The 11893-nt window shown below is 39.7% G+C and overlaps 1 protein-coding gene across 2 annotated transcripts in view; it reads left to right on the plus strand.

Annotated features, from left to right (window-relative positions):
• Positions 1–11893, plus strand: part of PAIP2 (poly(A) binding protein interacting protein 2) — a 20558-nt gene continuing 8665 nt past the window's right edge. Inside the window, exon 1 of one of the 2 annotated variants that reach the window (XM_047831404.1) lies at positions 1–107. The gene's annotated coding sequence lies outside the window, so the exon portion shown is untranslated. Of the gene's footprint in view, positions 108–251; positions 406–11893 lie in introns of those variants that run through there. The other variant, XM_047831329.1, reaches the window with a different exon arrangement.

The following is an 11893-nucleotide window of genomic DNA, read 5'->3' on the forward strand; positions in this document are numbered from 1 at the left end:
TGCCAACATTCTTGAAAGACGGGTGTCCGGCACAGGCTCGGCCCAGCTCCAGTCTCCCAGAAAGAATGCGACACGATTTCCCGACTTCCAGTATACCCGTGTGCCAGGTATGCAGAAGAGGTCGTTGCGCATGCACAAGTGTGCAGCCTGGGATATGAAGCGAACGTTGGGGTCGCTCGTTCTCTCGCGCGCTCTCTAGTGGCTTCAGACAGCAGCGTTGACAGAACGAGGGGGCGGAGCCGACGGCGGCGGAAGTGAAGTCACTTCCGGGCTGGGGTGTTTGTTTGGACTGGAGAAGGGAGGCGGCGGGCGAAGCGCGCGTCGAGCGGGGGAGCGGCGCTGCCTGTGGAGATCCGCGGAGGCCGACCGGATTCGTTGGCTGCCGTCCCCGCTGCCGTGCACTGGGTGAGGGGTTCCCTCGGGCGGAGCGACCGGAAGGGTGCGGCGTCCCCGGCGGTCGAGGGACAGCACCTTGGCGACGGTTGAGGGTCCCCTGGGTTGTTGGCCACCAAGCCTTGTATGGCTTCCTTACTCCTTGCGTCTTTCAGTCGGATCTGAGGGATGAGCTGGGACCGACTTAGACTCTTTCTTCTTTGAGAAATGGCCGTCGCTTTTTTTCTCATTGTCATTATTATTTATGATTTGGATCTCGCAGCACTCTATCCGGGTCCTCGGTAGCGCGCGAGGGTTGCCGGGATAGCACTTTCTCGTGGCCCCCCTTCCTCCCTCCACTTTCTTCACCTCCCCCCGGGTACCCTTTTCCCCTGCCCCCCACTGCCGCTTCGGCAACAAAGCTCATTGTTTCTCCCCAGTTTACGCCTGCGCGTCGCCACGCGCAGCCCATACTTGCTGCGCGTGCGCGCTCCTCCCGTTGCCGGGGTTGGGGAAGAGAGGGGCGGAGGGACTGGCGGGCTGGCGAGCGCCCGAGGGGAGCTTTCTACAACCGTCCACTGGCCAGTACCTTTTGGATCCGCTTTCTCCTGTTTTCTTCACCTTTCCTTACTCCTTATTGTTAGTTATATTGTTTCCCATGCTCCTGATAGAAGGGCTGGAATCCGTGCTCCGGGAGTATTGGAAACTAGATGAACTTCAACGGCCCGTCTAATCACATTCTTGGATTCCGGTCCTCCTTTTTAATTTCTCTTCCACTATACGCTTACTCCCCACTGCCACTAAAATTATATGGCTTGCGGTGAAGTTTGTTTTTTCAAAACATTTGTTGAAGCAGCCGGCAGTGGTATTTTCTGGTGACTCAAAAAGAGGCCTTTTCTGCTTCCTTTTGTTGTCTTGCACTCCCTGATTTTGCAGCCCCATCACCTCATGGAAACCACAAACTCTAGAAAGAATTTGGCTTTCAGTTTGCCGTGGGAAAAAGTCTAATAACAGCTGACAGCTTTTGACGTTACAACAGAAGACAAATTCCCATTTTCGTGCGCTGGCTAATCTTGTAGTCTCGTGGCATGGTTTTTCACAAATTGCAGTTGAGCAGGTGTTGGTTTGCATTTTCAAGTTACGTTTATAAATAAGAAAAAGGTTTCTGTAAGGATTTAAATATGATTCCCAGTGTTTGCTGGTTTGTGCTTCTGATTCCAATTTGTGAAAGGATATTTGGGGCAAATTAGCTTGTTTATGCTGCTTGTTAATTGTGAACTTGTACAAAACTTAATTCTTTCTCACAAAGAAGTGTCTACGATAAATAAAGATAGGTAACCTTACAAAAATTACTGCCTATTTATCTCTTTCTTTAAAGGATGGTTGTTAAGCAATGGAAGTAATGTTTAAAGTCCTGGGAGCTTAGAGAGTTTTTTTATAATGTATATTACTGCTTAGGGTAGATGATCTCTACCCTCTTTGGAACAGAGTAAGTTTATCGTAGGCTTTTCCTTCAGTAGGCACTGTACACCTTATTCAGGTTTCCCCCTTTCTGACTGTAGAGAGTGATGCTCCACTTTTAATAGAAAATGTAAACATTTATAAAATGCTGTTAGCATAGCAATTTCATTGATAATGTGGGAGGTGAAAGACGGTAGAAAATAAGGCTTCAGCCCCCTTTCTTTTGTGATTTTACATATTTTTGTAATTTACAGACTTTATTATAACCTGTGAAAAAGGCAGAGCAAGTTTTATCTTGCCCATTTTGAAATTGAGGAAATAGAAGTTTGAGAAATTATTTTATTAGGCACATATTTCCACAGCACTTAGTAATGCCAAGCATTGTTCTAAGTGTTTTTACAAGTATTTAATCTTCACCCTCCCTAGGTGGTAAGTACAACTGTAAAATAAAGCTAACAAGTGAGAGATGTGAATTAACTTGTCCAGTGTACACAGCTAGTAAGAGCTGGAATTCAAACCCAAGTAGTCCAGAGATTATGTGCTCTTAACCATTTTACTGTTTAGTGACATACCCAGGATCTGGTAGGTTGTTAGTGGCGTATCTTAGTTTCGGACCCAGTGCAAGATTAAAGTTGCCCAGGCTATACCCCTTGTGATCTGGACCACCCTCTGGCATAGGTACATTAGTAATTTGCATGTGATACAGCCTAAGTTTCAGTTCCAGTAACAGTCTTCTTTTTGTTGTTCTAGGTTTCCTTACTGTTTAGAGCAGTGCTGTCCAATAAGTTCTAATAGCACATGTCTGTTGAGCATTTGAAATGTGGCAAGTGCAGCTAAAGAACTAAATTTTTTATTTTATTGAGTTTGAATTAATTTATTTTTATTTAGCCATACATAGCTGTTGGCCCCACCACATTGGATAGTGTGGATATAGAGGTTTGAATTCCTTCTGCTTATTTTTTGTGTCAGTTTTTATAAATAAGGCTGGTGTTTCTGATGTTCTTTGAGCTTTTATCCAGTAGTGATGATAGGCAGTGCTGACCCATCCTTACTCTCACCAGATCACCTTTGTTATACCTTGTTAAGATTACGATTATAGTCCTCCTTCTGTCACATTGTTTCACTCCTACAGGTTTTGGGACATGTGATTTTTTTTACCTTATACCTTGCTCTAACAACCTTTAATTGCTATAAATGTTTAATAAGCCCCAAAATAGATAATACTGTTATGTGCTAGGCTCTATGCATAGATACTATTATTATTACCATTTAATAGATGGGAAATCTGAGACGCAGAAAGGTTAAATAACTTGCCCTTGGGTTCCAGAGCCATTGCTTTTAATCATTATACTGCCAAACATTAAAACAAAAAATTCAAAGCTGCTTACAAACTTGAGTGGAAAACAAGCAGAAGCAGAGGTTTCTTTATCCTCTTTCACTGCTGGAGAGACAACTAATTATAGTAATGTGTGTGTGTGCAAATAAGGTTAAGGAGTCACAATTGTTCAAAATAGAGTCCAATGGAATAAGAAAAGGTGTCTGTGGAGTCAGATAAAGGAAAGAGAGAACTGTATTTAAATTTTAATGTGAATACTTTAGAGATGAAACTAGGGAGAAGTTTCTAAAACTTAAAAGATTTTTATAATTTAAAATTTCATAAAGAATATAAAAGAATGGACATTGCTGGAAACCATATTTATTTGTTTACTTTAATGTTTATTTCTTTAGAGAGAGGGGGTGACAGCAGGGGAGGAGCTGAGAGAGAAAGGGAGAGAATCCCAAGCAGGCTCCACCCTCAGCGCAGAGCTGGATGCAGGGCTTGATCCTACAACCCTGAAATCATGAGCTCAGCTGAAATCAAGAGTCAGATGCTTAACCAACTAAGCCACCACATGCCCCATGAGCAGGATCTTTGCAAAAGAAAAACTGACACAATGAAAGCTGGAATATTTGCAGATAATAGAAAAGACAAGTCTAAGTCTGTCCCATTTAATATTATTTAAATAGAAAAGCAAAAGACATTTTGAGACATGCAACGGCTGAGAAATTAATACTTTTGCATGACCTTTTGAAGAAATATTAAAGATGTCAAGTTAGGGGAAGATTGTGAATAAAAGAAACAATGATAATAATCTAGTGAAAATATAGACAATAATGTTAATTGTGTTTGGTTAAAAAATTCTAAAAGATCTATACCTAAAGAAAAACCAAACAGTATTGAACACTGCTTAAATTATTTCCACAAAACAAAGGAGATGGAGTGGGAGGAAGGAAATGGGATAAGTAAAATCATTCTAAAGGTTCTTTCCTTGTCTGGGAGCAGGGATTGGGTTGGAGACCCTGAACAAGGAAAAGCATTCTAAATGTCTTGAATTGTTTGGAGGTGTATAGAGCATGTTTTTAATGATAGGAATCTATGTAAATCTATTTTAATTTCACAATAGATGTAAGTCACATTATCATGCTCTACACCTTAAACTTACAGTACTGATCTCAATTATATTTCAGACACGGGAGAGAAAACCAACTGAGATTCCTTAGTAGTTTGTAAGTCACAGAAAATAAATCTAATATTTTTTAAAATATGAGTTTATTACACTCACTGGTATGCAGAGTTCCTAAAAATAGGAAAATAAACACTACAGGAATACAATATGAGAAACTATAAGAAAAATTTAAAAATTATGATGGAAGACATAAAACCAACCATCAGTTATCAAAAATGATAAATCTCTGAGACTGGTTCAAATAGTCTAACTTTTAGAGTATAGGACTTGAATAGACCACTTTCAGAATTTAACAGATCAAGTAAAAAAAAAAGACCATTTATGTATCTATATTTAGATTTAGATATAAACGTAGATATGTAAATACATATTTTTTTGTACCTTAGAAATAGAAGTCACACATTTCTCTCTTTAGACCCAAGGGGTTTGCAAAAACCATAGTTGTCTGCAAACAAAACAATAATAAGCCCTAAAAGTGAAGGTTTTTCTAGCTGCATTTTAAAATGTTTATTTTTGAGAGAGAACACAAGCAGGGGAGGAGCAGAGAGACAGAGGGAGGCACAGAATCTGAAGCAGGCTCCAGGCTCTGAACTGTCAGCACAGAGCCTGATTTGTGGTTTGAACCCACTAACCATGATCTCATGAGCTAAGTCAGACTTAACTGACTGAACCACCTAGGTGCTTCACTGGCTAATGAAGTCAAACTAGAAATCAGGGCATCAAAGGGTAAACAAAAGAACCATTTGGAAATGTAAAAATATTCTTCGAAATAATCTCTGGCTCATTATAAATTAAATAATTTGTAAATACCTAAACTTGATGAGAACTAAATTCAAAATACGTGGAAAATTTATAGATACAAATCATTTATTAAATGGAAGGTTGAAAATAAACACGTTTGTCGACTTAAAAATCAGAGTAACAAATTGGTAGAAATTTAGTGAAGGGAAAATAAAGTGAAAAAACAAATTGATAAAATAAAAATATGTAGAAAAAATGAATTAAAGTAGGGGCTTTGTTTACTAAAATTGAATTTTTAATAGGTATCCATTCAAAATTCAATGGATGAATGTAACAGTGTCTCTCCCCACCCAGTTATCTCTGTAGGCATTGAGTGTTGTTTTTTGACAGTTCTTTTTTTTTCTTCTTTAATGTTTGTTTATTTTTGAGAGACAGAGACAGAGTGCAAGTGGGGGAGGGGCAGAAAGAGGGAGACAGAATCTGAAACAGGCTCCAGGCTCTGAGTTTTCAGTACAGAGCCTGACATGGGGCTGGAACTCATGGACCGTAACATCATGACCTGAGCTGAAGTCGGATGCTTAACCAACTGAGCCACTCAGGCGCCCCTTAACAGTTCTTACTGAGCTATAATTCACTGCCTGTAACTCATTTAAAGTATACAGTAGAGTTGTTTTTAGGATATTCAGAGAGTTGTGCATCCATTACCACAATTTTAGAACATTTTTGTTACCCCAGAAAGAAACCTCATACTCCTTAGGTGTCATACAGTATGTAATGCTTTGTGACTGGCTTCTTTCACTTAGCATAATGTTTTCAGTGTTCATCCATGATACAGCGTGTATCAAGTATTTCATTTCTTTTTATTGTCAAATAATATTCTGTTGTATGGAGATACCACATAGTATTTATCAATTGGTGGACCACTGGGTTTTATTCACTTTTTGGCTGTTATGAATAATACTGATACGGAAATTTGTGTACAAGTTTTGTGTAGGGCATATATTTTCATTTCTCTTGGATGTATACTTAGTATAAATATCGGGTTCCATGTTTAATCTTTTGAGGAACTGCTAGACTTTTTCAAATCAGCTGCATCATTTTAACATGCCCATCAGCAGTAAATGAAGGTTCCAATTTCTCCACGTTTTCACCAATACTTGTTATCTTTTTTATTACAGCCATTCTAGTGTAAAGTGACATCCCATTGTGATTTTGATTTGCATTTCCCCCATGATTAATGATTTTGAGTATTTTTTCATGTATTTATTGATATTTGTATGTTCTTTGGAAGACTGTTGTTTGCCCATTTTTAAATTGTATCATTTTTATTGAGTTGTAATAGTTCTTTATATATTCTAAATACAAGTTCCTTATCAGATATGATTTGCTTCTCTGTTTTATATGTTCTCAGAGATTCTGTGCATTTGAAATTCACAGATCTTCCTCTTAATACATATATAGGAAGAGTTTATTAGACTCACGGGTATGCACATTGCAAACCTGGAGTTTTTTTTCTTTTTTTTTTTTTTTTAATTTTTTTTTCAACGTTTATTTATTTTTGGGACAGAGAGAGACAGAGCATGAACGGGGGAGGGGCAGAGAGAGAGGGAGACACAGAATCGGAAACAGGCTCCAGGCTCTGAGCCATCAGCCCAGAGCCCGACGCGGGGCTTGAACTCACGGACCGCGAGATCCTGACCTGGCTGAAGTCGGACGCTTAACCGACTGCGCCACCCAGGCGCCCTGGAGTTTTTTTTCTAAGATAAATCTCTAAATGAGGAAAAGGAACATACAATCAAATTATATGTAATGAAACAAGTTAGAATAGTTACATTCTTTGCAATTTTATAACAAAATTAAAATTGCGGAGAAAATGAAATTTTAATGAAATGTAAATTACTGTAATTAACCAAAGAGGTAAAAAACCTGAATACACTAATCATAACAAGAAAAACAAAATTAAAGGTTGTTAAAGATATTTTAAGAGCACTGAGCCCATGTAACTTTAGATTCGTATGTCAGGATCCCATCATTCTTATTATTCAAACTATTCCTGAATAATAACAATGGAAATATTCTAGTTCATTTATGTTTGTAAGCTGTTTTCTGCCAGGGTCTGGCATTCTAGCAGTTTTCTTTCAGTTTAGTTTTTTGCTTTTTATTACTGAGAATATGATTTTTCTTGTCACTTTTTTGAAAATAATGTTTTTTGTCTTTTAAAAATTCCCTTTGATATTCTGCACTTTGACTCTTGTATCTTGGTTTGTAAATATTTATCTTTTTTTTTTTTTTTTTTTTTTTTTTAATTTTATTTTTGAGAGAGAGAATCCCAGGCAGGCTCCTCACTGCCAGTGCGGAGCCTACACAGGCTCAAACTCACGAACCATGAGATCTTGACCAGAGCCAAAATCAAGAGTCAGATGCTTAACCGACTGAGCCACCCAGGCACCCCTGGCCTCTGTGGTTTCTAATGTGAAATCAACTGTTAATCTTGTTTTGAAGATTCCTTGTATAAAGAGACACTTGTATTGCAGATAATCTCTTCTCTTTGTCTTTCAGTAATCTGATTATAATGTGTCTTAATTGTGGATCATTTTGAGTTTATACTGCATGGAATTTGTTGAGCTTTTGGATATGTAGAGTAATACATACAGATGCGTTATCAAGTGTGAGGAGTTTGGGGTCACTATTTTCTTTTTTTAAAGGTTTTATTTTTAGGGGCACCTGGGTGGCTCAGTCAGTCATCTGTCTCATGATTTCAGCTCAGGTTGTGGTCCCAGGGTCATGGGATCAAGCCCCACGTTGGGCTCTGTGCTGAGCATGGAGCCTGCTTGGGATTCTTTCTCTCTCCCTCTGCCCCTCTTCCCCTACCCCTCTTCCCCTGCTTACTTATTCTCTCTTAAAAAAATATATATGTATATATTTTTAATCAATCTCTACACTTAATGCAGGCTCAGACCCACAACCCTGAGACCAAGAGTCCCAGGCTTCACTGACTGAGCCAGACAGCCATCCCAAGAGGCCGTTATTTCTTAAAATATTTTTTCTGGCCCCTTGTCTTCTTCTGAGATTATTTGTATGATAGTTGCCCACTGGTCTCTAAGGTTCTGTTCATTATTCTTCATTGTTTTACTTCCCTCCCAAAGCTCATTAATCTCAATTGATTTATCTTTAAATTTGATTTTTTTTCTCCTTGATCAAATCTGTTGTAATCCTTTGGTAAATTTTTCATTTCAGTTATTGTACTTTTCAACTCCAGAAATTCCGTTTGGTTTCTTTTTAATAATTTTTCTATATTGATATTCTTTATTTTTTTCATGTTTATTTATTTTGAGAGAGAGCACATGAGCAGGGGAGGGGCAGAGAGGGACAGAGAGAGAGACTCCCAAGCAGGCTCTTGCTCAGTGCAGAGCCCAATGCAGGGCTTGATACCACGGCCGCAGGATCACGACTCAAGCTGAAATCAAGAGTCAGACATTTAACCAACTGAGCCACCCAGGTGACCCCCCCACCTTTATTTAATGTTTGTTTATTTTGAGAGAGACAGCATTAGCAGTGGACTGGCAGAGAGAGAGGGAGAATCCCAAGCAGATGCTGCACTGTCTTCGCAGAGCCGGATATAGGGCTTGAACCCACAAACTATGAGATCATGACCTGAGCCAAAACCAACAGACACTTAACTGACTGAGCCATCCCATCACTCCTGATACTCTCCATTTGATGAGACCTCATTATTATGGTTTCCTTTCGTTATTTTGTACTTGATGTAAAGTCTTATAAGTCCAATGTCTAGGCTTCCTCAAGGAAGTTTGTTTTTTCCTGTGTATAGGCCATATTTCTTACTTCTTTTCATGACTCCTCATTTTTGTTGAAAACTGGACATTAATATTATAATGTAGTGCCATTAAAAATCAGATTCTCCTTTCCACAGGGTTTTTGTTCTGCTTGTTATTGATCTGTTTAGTGATTTTTCTGAACTAATTTTATAAAAGTTTGAGTTCTTTTTGTATGTGTATGGCCGTTGAAGCCTTTTAGCTTAGTGGTCAGATAGTTATTTAAAAAGAGATTTTCTGAGGTCCCTGGCTGGCTCTGTCTGTACAGCATGCAACTCTTCATCTTGGAGTTGTGAATTCAAGCCCCACGTTGGGTGTAGAGATTGCTTAAAATAGAATAAAATAAAAATCTTTAAAAGATTTTTCTTTGGGTGCCCGGGTGGCACAGTCGGTTAAGTGTCTGACTGTGGCTCAGGTCATGATCTTGTGGTTTGTGAGTTCGAGCCCTGCGTCGGGCTCTTTGCTGACAGCTCGGAGCCTGGAGCCTGCTTTGGATTCTGTGTCTCCCTCTTTCTCTCTGCCCCTCCCCTATTCCCTCCCTCTCTCTCGCTCAAAAATAAATAAACGTTAAAAAAAATTTTTTTAAATACAATGTTTCTTAAATACCTATGAACAAAAAAATTCAGTCTTTGTAGGTAGATTCTTGTTTATGTTGAGCATACCTTCAACACTCAAGCAGTTTACAGCTTTCTTAGCCCTCACTTTATGTGCATATACTGAAGGTCACCCAGAGTATAGGGCCTTCACAGGTCTTTTGTTTTTTTTTTAATGTTTATTTATTTATTTTGAGAGAGAGAGAGTACTTGCGGGAGGGGCAGAGAGAGAGGAGGAGAGAGATAATTCCAAGCAGACTCCATGCTGTCACTACAGAGCCTGACATAGGGCTCTATATCACGAACCATGAGATCATGACCTGAGCTGAAATCAAGAGTCAGACGCTGGGGCGCCTAGGTGGCGCAGTCGGTTAAGCGTCCGACTTCAGCCAGGTCACGATCTCACGGTCCTTGAGTTCGAGCCCCGCGTCAGGCTCTGGGCTGATGGCTCAGAGCCTGGAGCCTGTTTCCAATTCTGTGTCTCCCTCTCTCTCTGCCCCTCCCCCGTTCATGCTCTGTCTCTCTCTGTCCCAAAAATAAATAAAAAACGTTAAAAAAAAAAAAAAGTCAGACGCTTAACTGACTGAGCCATCCAGGCACCCCTCAGGTCTTTTCTGAGCATGCTCCCAGCACTGGACTTGCCCAGGGCCTTGGTTCCCTAGAATATACAGGAACTTTTCAAAGCCCTTATGCCCAAAGTATTTACTTCACCCATCTTTCCTCCCATGCTTTTTTCTTGGTGTTTTGTTTGCCACATCTCTTCTTCCTTGCCCTAGGTGGCTTTGGCTGCTATATTTGCCTTTAACTGTTTTTAACAAATGCCAATCCGACACTTTAGAATCATAAATTTATATACACAATGGAATACGTGGCAATGAGAAAGAATGAAATATGGCCTTTTGTAGTGGAGAGTGTTATGCTAAGTGAAATAAATCATACAGAGAAAGACAGATACCATTTGTTTTCACTCTTATGTGGATCCTGAGAAACTTAACAGAAGACCATGGGGGAGGGAACGGGAGAAAAAAAAGTTAGGGAGGGAGGCAAACCTTAAGAGACTTAAAGACTGAGAACACACCGAGGGTTGATGACAGGTGGGTGACGGGTATTGAGGAGGGCACCTGTTGGGATGAGCACTGGGTGTTGTATGGAAACCAATTTGACAATAAATTTCATATTAAAAAAATAAAATAATAAATTTTATGGTATTTGAACTATATACCCAATTTTTAAAAAAATATTTATTTTTGAGAGAAAGAGAGAGCATGAGCAGGGGAGGGCCAGAGAGAGAGAGGGAGACACAGAATCAGAAGTAGACTCCAGGCTCTGAGCTATCAGCACAGAGCCCAATGCAGAGCTTGAACTCACAAACTATGGATCATGACCTGAGCCAAAGTCAGACGTATAACTGACTATGCCACCCAGGCGCCCCCCCCCCCAATTTTTTTTAATAAGCTCTATACCTAGCATGGGGCTTGAACTCAGGACCCCAAGATTAAGAGTCACATGCTATATGAACTGAGCCAACTAGGTGATCCTATATGCAGTTGTTGGTTTGTTTTTTTTTAATGTTTACTTTTTGAGAGAGAGACAGAGTGTGAGTTGGGGAGGGGCAAAGAGAGAGAGGGAGACACAGAATCTGAAACAGACTCCAGGCTCCAAGTTGTAAGCACAGAGCCCAACATGGGGCTCGAACCCACGAATCATGAGATCATGACCTGAGCTGGAGTTGGACACTCAACCGACTCAGCCACCCAAGCACCCCATCCTATACCCAGTTTTTAAAAGCAGCAGAACATGCAGAGGATCCAGTATAAAGAAGTCCAAGAAGGGTCAAGAACAAGTCATAGAAAAAAAATTTAAAATTTGATACATCACGTTATATTAGAATACCTTATGTTCAATAATTGTAAGTCGTCAACATTCTGAAAGAAAATGATCCTTACTCCTCTGGCTTTCACCTGGCTGGCTGTAGCCAGAAATTTGGTCAGCAGTTGTTCCTTCCCTCAGCTGTCTAAGATACAAGATTAGTGTTTGGGCTCCAGTTTGTTCTTTTTGGTTTCAGTTATGATTTGTTTCCCAAATATTGCTTAATAAAATAATTTTATTTAGTCCTTTATGGACTCTCTCTAGGATTTATGCCAAAGCCACAGCTTGTTTGATGAAGTGATAATGAGCAAAAAAGCTGACCTAGAGCCTTGTCAAATACAGGGATTGGGTCCTTTTTGCTAAGCACTGTTGATATTTTCTTTGTTTACTGGTAGGCATCAAAGAGAGAGGGGAGTCCTTTGGGATTCTCAGACTATAGAATTTCCTGAGGCACATTTTTCATGGTTTACAATAAGCTTGTGCTCATGAATTGAATGGACTTTAAAAAAAAAATAGA

The sequence above is a fragment of the Prionailurus viverrinus genome, chromosome A1 (genome assembly GCF_022837055.1).
Source record: "Prionailurus viverrinus isolate Anna chromosome A1, UM_Priviv_1.0, whole genome shotgun sequence".
NCBI lineage: Eukaryota > Metazoa > Chordata > Mammalia > Carnivora > Felidae > Prionailurus > Prionailurus viverrinus.